Here is a 12,116-nt window from a genome sequence, read left to right on the forward strand (position 1 = left end):
CATGAGAAAGAATGAAATCTTGCCAGTTGCAATAACATAGATGGAACTAGAGTGTATTACACCAAGGGAAATAAATTAGTGAGAGAAAGACAAATACCATTTGATTTCACTTATATGTGGAATTTAAGAAACAAAACAGTTGAACATAGGGGAAGGGAAGAAAAAATAAGACAAAAACAGAGAGGGAGGCAAATCATAAGAGACTCTTAACTATAGGGAACAAACTGAGGGTTGCTGGAGGGGAGGTGGATGGGGTAATTGGGTGATGGTCACTAAGGAGGGCACTTGACATAATGAGGATTGGGTGCTATTTGCAGCTGATGAATCACTAAATTTTACCCCTGAAACTAATATTACACTATATATTAACTAACTTGAATTTAAATAGAGTCTAAAAAAAAAAATGTTTGTAGTTAGTGTACAGAAAAATGTGATTGATTTTTATGAGTTGATCTTATATCCTATGAACTTCCTGAACAAATTTATTAATTCTCAGAGACTTTGGGAGATTCTTTATAATATTCTAGGTAAACCATAATGTCACCTGCAAATTAAAACACACACACACACACACACACACACACACACACACACACACACACACACAGTTTTGTGTCTTCCTTTTCAATCTATGGACATTTTGTTTCTTTTTCCTGACTTAATGTACTGACTAGAGCATCCAGTGCAAATTGATTTAAGAATGGCAACAGAGGATATTTGTTCTCAAACTCAGAAGGCAGACATTCAGTCCTTCACCATTAAGTACAATGTTAGTTGGCAATTGCTTTAAAAAAATAGGTGATATTATCAAGTTGAGGAAGTTTTCTTTTATTTCTATTTTATTTTTAATTTTATCCCTCTATTTCTAATTTGCTGATAGTTTTTAACATAAATTGATGGTGGGATTTTTCCACAATGATAGGATCATGTGATTTTATTTTTTCCCTTAGCCTGTTGATAAGGTTGATTACTTGATTGGTTTTCAAATATTGAACCAGCCTTGTATACCTGGAATAAATTTTATTTAATCATTATATATAACTTTTATACAATTGTGGATTCAGTTTGTTAATATTTTCCTGAAGACTTTTGTGGTTAATTTTATGGTAGAAAAATATCTTTTATTGTCATGTTTTAGTCTGATTTTAGCACCAGGGCAATGCTGGCCTCAAAAATGAGTTGTGAAACTTTTTATTCTCTTCTATATTCTGAAAGAGATTGTGCTAAACTGCTGTTAATTCTTAAATGTTTGGGAGTTAGTCAATATAGTGAAGTTACATGAGATTTGTTTTACCGAAAAATTTTAATTACAAATTATGTTTATTTAATGGGGTTGTCAAGTGGTTTAGTTACAGTAGCTTTTAGTTTCAGAGGATTATCCATTACTTCTAAATTATTGAATTTATGAGTGAAAAGTTGTACATACTGTAACCTTACTGTCCTTTTAAAAGCTGTGTGTCTGTAGTTCTGTAGGAATGACCTTGTGTCAGTCCTAATATTCATGATATGTTTATCTTTCTTTTTACTTTTTTAGTCTCTTTACCTTTTTAGTCTTTCAGCTTTCATTTCTGTTTTTATCTTTTTCAGTCATTGGGCCCTGTTTAAAATTTTCTCCACACACGGTTAACTCTTTTTTTTTTTTTTCCGCCTTTGCCTACTCTCCAGAGAAAATCTTGTTTTTGAAGTTCTCCTTTTTATTTTTATCTGATGCTTGTTGGCCTGGAGGTAGGGGTTGGGAGATGGAGCATTCTCTGATATTTTGGCAAAGACTCCATCTTAAGTAGGTACTCTAAGCCTGTTTCCTGAGAATGCAGCATTCACAAGGGATCCTGTCTATATAAGTTTATCATAGCAACTAAAGCAAACTATCATAAAATCATTGGCTTAAAACACCATAAACTTCAATTATTTCTTACCATTCTGAAGGTCAGAAACCTACCAACTCATTGGTGAGGTTGTATTCTTTCTACAGGAATGGGAAAAATCAGTTCTTTGACTTTCCCATTTTCTAGGGGAATTCCTTGGCTAATGGTTGTTTATTCCATCTTCAATATTCATCATTCTAACTTCTGGTTCTGTTATCACAGCTCCTTATTCAGACTTTTGTACTTGAACAATTCAATGAAATATGTATTGCAATCGTATGGTATGCTGGATTTCCTCGAGAAATTGTCTACAAAATTGTTATTTTAGAAATAAATGTCTGGTAATTCTGTATTAGTTTCCTACTGCTACTTCAAAAAATATCACAAATTTAATGGCTTAAAACAACATAATTTATGATGTTAAAGTTCTGGGAATCATATTCTAGAATGGATTCTGTGGGCTAAAGTCAAGTGGTCAACAGTGCTCTGTTCCTTTTGAACACTACAGGGAGAATCTTTGCCTTTTGTAGGCACTAAATGTCTCCTGCATTCATTAGGTTGTAGATCCTTACTCTATCTTCATAGTACAATACTTTTTCCTTTAGACATGTCATTAGATCTCTTTATCTGACTCTGAACAATTATATCTTTGCAATTATATGTGGCCCACCCAGACAGTATAAAATAATCTCCCTATTGTAAGATTAACTTACATTGTTAAAGTCCCTTATACCATATAAGGTAACATATGATGGTTTCTGGGATTAGGATGTGGACAATTTTGAGGACATTATACAGCCTACTCTGCTGCTCTTCCTCCAGATGCAATGTTGGAACTAAGCTTCCTGTTCTTCCTCTTCCACAGCTTAAAGCTATTTTTTTTTCCTGTTCCTGTCTCAGGGCTGCAGTGGGTTTCCAAAAGTGTCCTCAGGCTATATAATTCCATTTCTGTTGATTACATATATCATGGATTTTTTTTTTTTTTGCTTGGACTCTATTTCTCTGCTATAAGATTTTGACAATACCCTGCAAGAGAGAGCTGAGTTGAATGTAGAGTTAAACTCCTGTGCTTTGCCTTCTTGCAAAGATTATATGATATTATGTGGAATGTCTCAAAAGAGCCTTTGTATATAATTCTTTGGCTTTTATATTTATTTATTATATTGAGCTACTCTATCATAACTGGAAAGGTACATGAATGAATTTTTTAAAAGAACTGGACAGCTGCATGCAAAAGACTGAAACTAGACTCTTTCTTACACCATAGACAAAAGTAAACTCAAAATGGATTAAGACCTAAATGTAAGACCTAAAACTATAATACTTCTAAACAAAAACAGGCAGTAAACTCTTGAATATCAGTCTTATAATATTTTTATGGATATGTCTCCTGAGGCAAGGGAAATAAAAGCAAAAATAAACTATCAGGACTATATGAAAATAAAACTTTTCCACAGTAAAGGAAATCATCAACAAAATAAAAAGACTGCCTACTAAATGGGAAAAAAATTGCAAATCATACATCCGAAAAGGTGTTAATATCCAAAATATATAAATAACTTATATAGCTTAACACCAAAAAAATTAAAAAATCAATCCAAGTAAAAAATGGGCAGAAGACCTTGATAGACATTTTCCCATAGAAGACAGGCAGATGGAAAACAGACATATGAAAAGATGCTCAACATCACTCATCATCATCATCAGAGAATTGCAAATCAAAACCACAATGAAATATCACCTCACACCTGTCAGAATGGCTAGTATCAAAAAGACAAGAGACATCGTGTTGGTGAGGATGTGGAATAAAGGAACGAACCGTTGTGCACTGTTAGAGAGAATATAAATTGGTGCAGCCAGTGTGGAAAACAGTATGGAAGTTTCTCAAAAAATTAAAAGTAGAAATACTATCTGATCCAGTAATACCACTTCTTGGTATTTATTGGAAGAAAACAAAAATACTAATTTGAAAAGATATTTGTACCTCCACGTTTACTGCAGCATTATTTGCAATAGTCAAGATACGGAAGCAACTTAAACATCCATTGATAGACAAATGGAGAAGGAAAATGTGGTCTATATATACAATGGAACATTACTTAGCCATAAAATAGTATGAAATCTTGCCATCTGTGACAACATGGATGGACCTAGAGGGCATAATGATAAGTGAAGTAAGTCATACAGAGAGAGACAATACCATATGATTTCACTTATATATGGACTCTAAAAAACCAAACCAACCAAACTGAAACAGACTCATAAATACAGAGAACAAATTGATATTGCCAGAAGGGAGGAGGCTAAAGGGATGGACTAAATAAGTGAAGGGGATTAAGAGGTCTAAATTTCAATTATATATTATATGTTATATTATATATTTCCAATATACAAGAAATAAGTCATGGCGATATAAAGTAGGCAAAGGGAATATAGTCAATAAATAATATTGTAATAACTTTTTATGATACAGATGGTAACACACTTATGGTGACCATTTTGTAATGTATATAAATGTCAAATCACTGTTTTGTATGCCTGAAACTAATATAATATTGTATGTCAACTATAATTAAAAATAAACAAAAAGTGTATTTGGATAATAAATAATTAATGGATCATTCAATAAATGTGATTACTGTGGCTATTTCAGAAAAAAAGATGGATCCTTACCTCCTCTAAATTCTAGTTAAAGTTAATGATGAAATATAAAAAAGCAAACCAGAATTATTCAGTAATGAATAGTTTCCTGATCTTGTCTGGGAAATGTGTTTCTAAGCATATAAACAACAAAAGAAGGGCGCCTGGGTGGCTCAGTCAGTTAAGCATCTGCCTTTGGCTCAGGTCGTGATCCCAGGGACCTGGGATAGAGCCCCACATCGGGCTCCCTGCTCGGTGGGAAGCCTGCTTCTCCCTCTCCCTCTGCCACTCCCTCGTGCTCATGTTCTCTCACTCTCACTCTCAAATACACAAAATCTTTAAAAAACAACAAAAGAAGTGAAAAACACAAAGTTCACTAGACTTCAGCAAATAAGCATTTAAAACTGCTATACATCAAATTAAAACACACACACACACACACACACACACACACACACACACACACTACAAAATTTTGGCCAAAGGCATAGTATGAACTATTCAAGATATTCTAACATTCCAGAAAATTAATAAAAAGTATAATCTTTTTTATAATAATGTTGGTAGACTTGTCAAATATTAGGGAGTATTAATGGTGTAAGATATTCTAAATAATCCAATAGAGAAATATAACTAAAGAATTATCACACACTTAGAAATAAGAAAAAAAAATAAAAAACAAACTGACAATATTATTAGAGTTGAAAGAGGCATTATAATTAAATTCTGATGTGATCATGAAATGACTCGACTTTCCTGGAAATAAATTTGTAACTATTTATTATGTCAACAAAATTCAAAATTCTAAATATCTAAAATATCTAATGTATAAGCTAAGGAGTAATAATATGTGAATAACTGAAATGCCCAAGTACCAATAATTCTTACATAACCCATGTCTCATTCACTTGAGAAAATGTCATGGAGACAATCTTATAAATAATCCCCATGCCATACTATCATGGCCAAAGGATATTGTGATTCAAGAATTTATATAGAAAGCAGACTCCAAAACAAAAGTGAATTTTTAGTATCTCTGTTTATCCATCTGAGATGGACTGCACAAAAGGAAAGAAAATAAACCCTTAACAAAACCTATCAAAAGGCAGTAGAAATGCAGATTTTGTATTCTTCACATAATTGTTTCAAACGTTTAAAGTTTCCCAACATACCTGTATTTTTATAAAAAAATAACATCTATATTATCTTGAAAATGTTGTTATAAAACTTCAGGAAATAATTTTGACTATGTGGTCCAGTTTGGATGGTATTAACTATGATTTCACATTTTCAACTTTTCAATTATGACAAAAAATAAACACGTGAAATGAAATGAACATAAACTAGGACTGAAAACTTGTGTCACTTATTTATAGCATCTTATTTACAGTGTATGTACAGAGAGAGACAGGGTATAAGAAAGAGTTTATACAGTAGTCTATAAAGAGTACATAAACTATGTAGAATATACACAGTACATATGTGTAGCATTTATATAAAGTTAAATATGATAAGAGTTTGCATTCAGAGCATAAAAAGTTGGAGGTAAGGAAGAGTGGACAACAAGAAAAATGAAAAATGAATGGGACATGCAAACTGAGTTATTCATTCAACTAAAATACATTAACATGAAATCCATCCATAGAGAATGACTTTAGCACATGATATACTTTATGACAAAATAACATTCTCAGATGCTTGTACCAAATGGGGAACATCAAGCTTGGAATAGTGACCTAACATAATTTAAGCCTTAACACTTGTTCCAGAATTGCCACTGGGTCCATCAACCACCTGTTCAATCATTTCAGCACTGGTTGTTTCATAATAGAGATGCAGCTGTTTCTTTTCATACTCCCTTAGGCATTAAAACCATGTGAAAGCCAAGCAGCAGAAGTCCAGATTTATAATAGATCAGTCATAAAATCTGGACTTAAACTCTCAGTATGTCCACAATCATTTACTGAGCACCCACAAAGTCTATTGCAATATACTAAGTGCCATCAGAAAAATAAACAAGCAAAAAGGACAAATTGAATCCCTAGACTTCAAAATAGAAAGCATGCGCTTGAAAATTTAAGATCATTTATATACAGTATATATCAGTAATGAAAAGTATTAATACCTGAATTTGAGCTTTGCATTATTTAAACAATAACAAAAAAATAATGAACAAACAATTTTTAAATAGCTTTCACTATTCTAGCATTTGAACTTTTCAAGAAAATAATTTTATAAAGTAACTAAGACTACTGGGTTTCCAAAAATTAAATCTCAGGCCAACAAAATTCATGTCTTTGACAGTTGGATAGAAAACCAGCATTTAGCGAAGTTTTGAGGAAGACATGGTTTTAGTATTAATTGACAACTACATCCATAATCCATTTAAAAAAAACGCAAACTGCTAAAATAACTCATCGCTACATTTTTCATTCCTTATTTCTTTACACTTTTGTTCCTCTTTGTAAAATCCATGTAACTTTTAATAACTCTATCATTGATATGAAGCACCACGGCTGAAACTAATTGCAGCTTTGGGCTAGTGGCAGTTCGCTGCAACAGACCCAGCTTTAGAAACAAAACAAAAAACAACACAACACACTGCTTTGAAACTTAAAATGGATCAGGGTTTGGGAGGAGAATCATTCCTTTGAGGTCCTTACGTCCTTTGTCTAGGGGCTTTCCCAGTCTGGCTAACAAATCACCTCATCTGGAGAGGGTTGGTGCAGGGAACTCCAGTGGCTCTAACATGTGCTGATGCTGGGTGTACCTTCATTTTGAGAAAAATCACTCAGTGTTTTTTTCACCGGTTTTGTCATTTCCTAGAAAATGAAAAGGTGTGTGTGTGTGTGTGGACTGGCAGCACTGACATTACTTGGCAGCTGGTTAGAATGTAAAATACTAGGCCTCCCGCAGACCTACTCAATCAGAAACTCCATTTTAAGGTTGGCAGGTGAGCCATATGCACAGTAATATTTGAAAACCACTGCGCTATATAATTCTGTTCTTTATTGGCTCAATATCTTTACCTACTGCAATTGAGAACAGTGACTACTTTCAATGGCAGTGTAAAATGGTCCTTATCATAAATTTCCCTTTGTCTTTCAAAAAACAAGGTAGGTAGTAGGTTTAAGTACTTAGGATATCAATATTTTGGTAGAGTTTTGAAAATCTACAAAATCCTGATATTAAAAAAGAAAGCCACTATTTTGAGAAATTGGTGGTATTAAACAAATTTAGTTGTCTAATTCAGCAATTTATAATAAATTTATAATAATTTGTAATAAGAATTTGTAACAATTTTTCTTTTTTTTTAAGATTTCATTTATTTATTTGACAGAGAGAGAGAAAGAGAGCATGCACAAGCAGGGGGAGCTGCAGAGGGAGAGGAAGCAGGCTCTCGGCTGAGCAGGAAGACCAACACAGGGCTCCATCCCAGGACCCCAGGATCATGACCTGAGTGGAATGGCAGATGTTTACTGACTGAACCACCCAGGCACCCCAATTTTTTCTCTATCTTAAGGACAGACTTTTTGAGGAAATAGATTTCATTTAAAAGAATCGATATTTTGGTACAGATTCTGAACATGTATAAACTTTTTTCTATTTACATAGTAATAAAGAAAATTTTTTGAAAAACACAACTAGCTTAAGAAATCAGAAAACAAGCTGATCTTTAACCTCATCCATTTATTTTGTCTCTTCTCAAGTACTTTGTGAAGGGACAAGTTCTTTCCTTCCACTCAGTTGTCATTATTCTTAATTTTATTGCCTCTATTTAGTTTTTTTTTAAGATTTTATTTATTTATTTGACAGAGAGAGAGAGAGAGAGAGAGAGAGCGAAAGGAGGAACACAAGCAGGGGGAGTGGGAGAGGGAGAAGGAGGCTTCCCGCCGAGCAGGGAGCCCGATGTGGGACTCGATCCCAGGACCCTGGGATCATGACCTGAGCAGAAGGCAGATGCTTAACGACTGAGCCACCCTGGCGCCTGCCTCTATTTAGTTTTGAAAGACATTATATTCATGAAAATAAGCATGGAAGAATATCTAAGAAAAGCTTTTTAAAGATATATGTAGTATTCTAATTATGCATTTTAAATAAATAATTTGCAATTTCTATCAAAATACAAACAACATTTTTCACAGAACTACAATAATCCTAAAAGTTGTATGGAATCCCAGAGACCCCAAATAGCCAAAGCAATCTTGAGAAAGAATAACAAAGCTGGAGGTATCACAATCCCAGAGTTCAAGTTATATTACAAAGCTGTGGGAATCAAAATAGCACTGGCACAAAAATAGACACATAGATCAATAGAATAGAATAGTAAGCCCAGAAATAAACCCACAAATATATGGTCAATTAATCTCCAACAAAGGAGGCAAGAATATGCATTGGGGAAAAGATAGTCTCTTCCACAAATGGTGCTGGGAAAACTGGACAGCTACGTGCAAAAGAATGAAACTGGATCACTTTTGTGCTCGCTTCGGCAGCACATATACTAAAATTGGAACGAAACTGGATCATTTTCTTATACCATTCACAAAAAATAAACGCAAAATGAGTTAAAAACCTAAATGTGAAAGCTGAAAGCGTGAAAATCCTAAAAGAAATAATAGGCAGTATTTTTCTTTGGCATTGGCTGTAGAAAGTTTTCTAGATGTCTCCTAAAGCAAGAGAAACAAGAGCAAAATTAAACTATTGGAACTACACTAAAATAAATGGCTTTTGCATAACCAATGAAATCATCAACATATAAAAAAGCAACCTACTGAATGGGAGAAGATATATGCAAACGATATATCCAATGAAGGGTTAACATCCAAAATAAATAAAGAGCTTATTTAGCTCAATACCCAAAAAACAAATAATCCAATTGAAAAATGGCCAAGGAAGACACAGATGTCCAACAGACACATGAAAAGATGCTCAAAATCACTTGTCCTCAGGAAAACGCAAGTTAAAACCACAATGAAATATTATTACCTCACACCTGTCAGAATGGCTAGTATCGATCAGACAAGTGTTAGGATAGAGATAAAATGGAACCCTTATGCACTGTTGGTGGGAGTGTAAGTCGGTGCTATTTTCTACCGTGGAAAACAGCATGGAGATTCCTCAACAAATTAAAAATAGATTTACCATATGATCCAGTAATTCTATTATTGGGTATTTACCCAAGAAAACAAAAACACTAATTTGAAAAGATATATGCACTTCTACGTGTATTGCACCACTGCTCACAATAGCCAGATATGGAAGCAACTCAAGTGTCCATCCATAGATGAATGGATAAAGAATCTGTGGTATGTGTGTGTGTATATGTACGAATATATGAAGTGAAATATTACTCAGCCATGAAAAAGAATGAAATCTTGCCATTTGCAACAATATGGATAGATCTAGAGGGTATAATGCTAAGTGAAGTAAGTCAAATAGAGAAAGATAAATAACATGATTTCACTCATATGAGCAATTTAAGAAACAAATGAACAATAAAAAAAAAGACGCAAACAATAACAACAAAAGATTCTTAAATACAGAGAACAAACTAGTGGTTGCAAGGGGGAGATGAGTGGGGGGATGGGTGAAATAGGTGAAGGGGCTTAAAAGTACACTTATCTTGATGAGTACTGAGTAATGTAAAGAATTGTCAAATCATTGTATTGTACACCTGAAACTAATGTAACACTGAGTTATATATATATATATATATATACACACACACACACACACACATATATAAACATATATATATACACACATATATATAAACATATATATATATAATATTATATATATAATATAATAACTTTAAGTTTGGAATTCCTTTTCAAGTCTCTTCCACGTATTAGTCACACAGCAAGTATCTCTCTTGCTAATATTTAGTTATTTATCTTATATAGGAAATAGGTCAGAAAACACCATGGAATTTTTTCCCTTTTGCCAGCCAGCACTTTTAAAGTACTCATTTGGGGATCCATGACCAAAAATATAGTTGAGAATATCAACGCTAAGTATTGCTCCTAAGGCATATATTATGTCCTACAATAATTAATAGTACCATGGTGATGAGAAATATTATCCCTACTATAACTAGGAAACCAGCATTGCAGATTTGCCTGGAATTAAAAAAAAAAAAATGATGTTAGCAGCAGTTTTGGTCATACCAAAAACTTTGCTTGTCCTTAGGTTTCCCAGACTCCAAAATATTTCCCAAGTTAGAATGTAAGCAAATTGAAAATGGCATGTAATCAAAATTGCTAAAGGAAAGAACCAGGACATGACAGGTTCTATGAAGCCCCTTTGCACTCTTTTGGACACATAATTTTTACTTAAGTACTTATCTGAAATCAGTTCATATAGAAATCATTCAAGTAGTTAAAATATAAAAAATATATTTACTATGGTAAAAGTCACTGTCATAAATTATTTCCTTACTTTTTCTTATAATTTTATCATTTATGTATACAAATATAAAACTATAATTAAATGTTTATTGTTTTTGCATTTTACATGTATGGGATTATATTGGGTTTGTGGGTCTCTCAAAATAGAATGTGTCACATCTTGCTGAACTGATTACAGCACAGCCTCGATTTGGGCTCCATTCAATAGATGCTGATTTGGGATTTCACTGATATAAAGGACCAGGTAGAATACCTATGTAAACATATACTGTCTCAGGTATTCAGTAAGGTCCTTTTTAAGTGATGGGGTCTGAAGAGACAACATTTTTTTCCCTGATTATTGAAAGCATTAACATTGTTATATGCCCACATAGTTCCAATAAACTTTAGTTGGTGAACGACCTCCTGAATTTTGTAAGGTATTTTCAGCTATCTCTGCTGAGGGAGGTGAAATAGTGCAGTCAGTGTGTTTGATATGAACTCTTCTACCTTACCACGTGATAAGGCACCATTTATTTAGTGAAAGCTTAGAACATCTGAGGATAGAGGTGTTTACACTGAATCCTGACCTAGGTACTAGAGACAAATGGCAGGGGCTTAAATATTCTTGGGAAAGTACTGCAAATGTATACTGGAGACCTTGCCATATAAATGTAAATTAATCATAGTCATTAGGTGCTAGTAGGTTAGAAAGGAAGGAGTTGGGAATGTCCAAGATAGCATATCAAGTGTCATCAATGTGTGCAATGTATTTAGGAATAGCACTAATACCTCAAAAAACAGGGACTAATGGATCAAAATTGAAATTCATTGCTGATAATCCCCCATAAACCTCTACCTCCATCTGGCTTTTTGCTAGTGATATAAAGCTTTTATATCGAGATACCATGTTATTTTACTACATCTGTAAAATTTAAGTTCTAACTCAAAGCTGTGATTTTCCTTTCTCCCTTCCACCCCCCGGGATTCTATACTGTCTTTGTTGGACCTCCTGAGAGTGAGGTGGGAGATAAATAGTGAAGTTATTTGTGTGTCCCATTAGCACTTTCCTGCATGAGTTCTTCCTGATCAAAAGAATCCTTTCTATCATTTAATACTTTAAGAGAGAAGGCAAGAAAAACATCAGTACCATGACACATTCAGCAGTAGAAATGGTTAGAACTATAAATTGAGTTGTCCCAAAGGGTACCACCCACAAGGT

The sequence above is a fragment of the Zalophus californianus genome, chromosome 6 (assembly GCF_009762305.2).
Source record: "Zalophus californianus isolate mZalCal1 chromosome 6, mZalCal1.pri.v2, whole genome shotgun sequence".
NCBI classification, from domain to species: Eukaryota; Metazoa; Chordata; class Mammalia; order Carnivora; family Otariidae; genus Zalophus; species Zalophus californianus.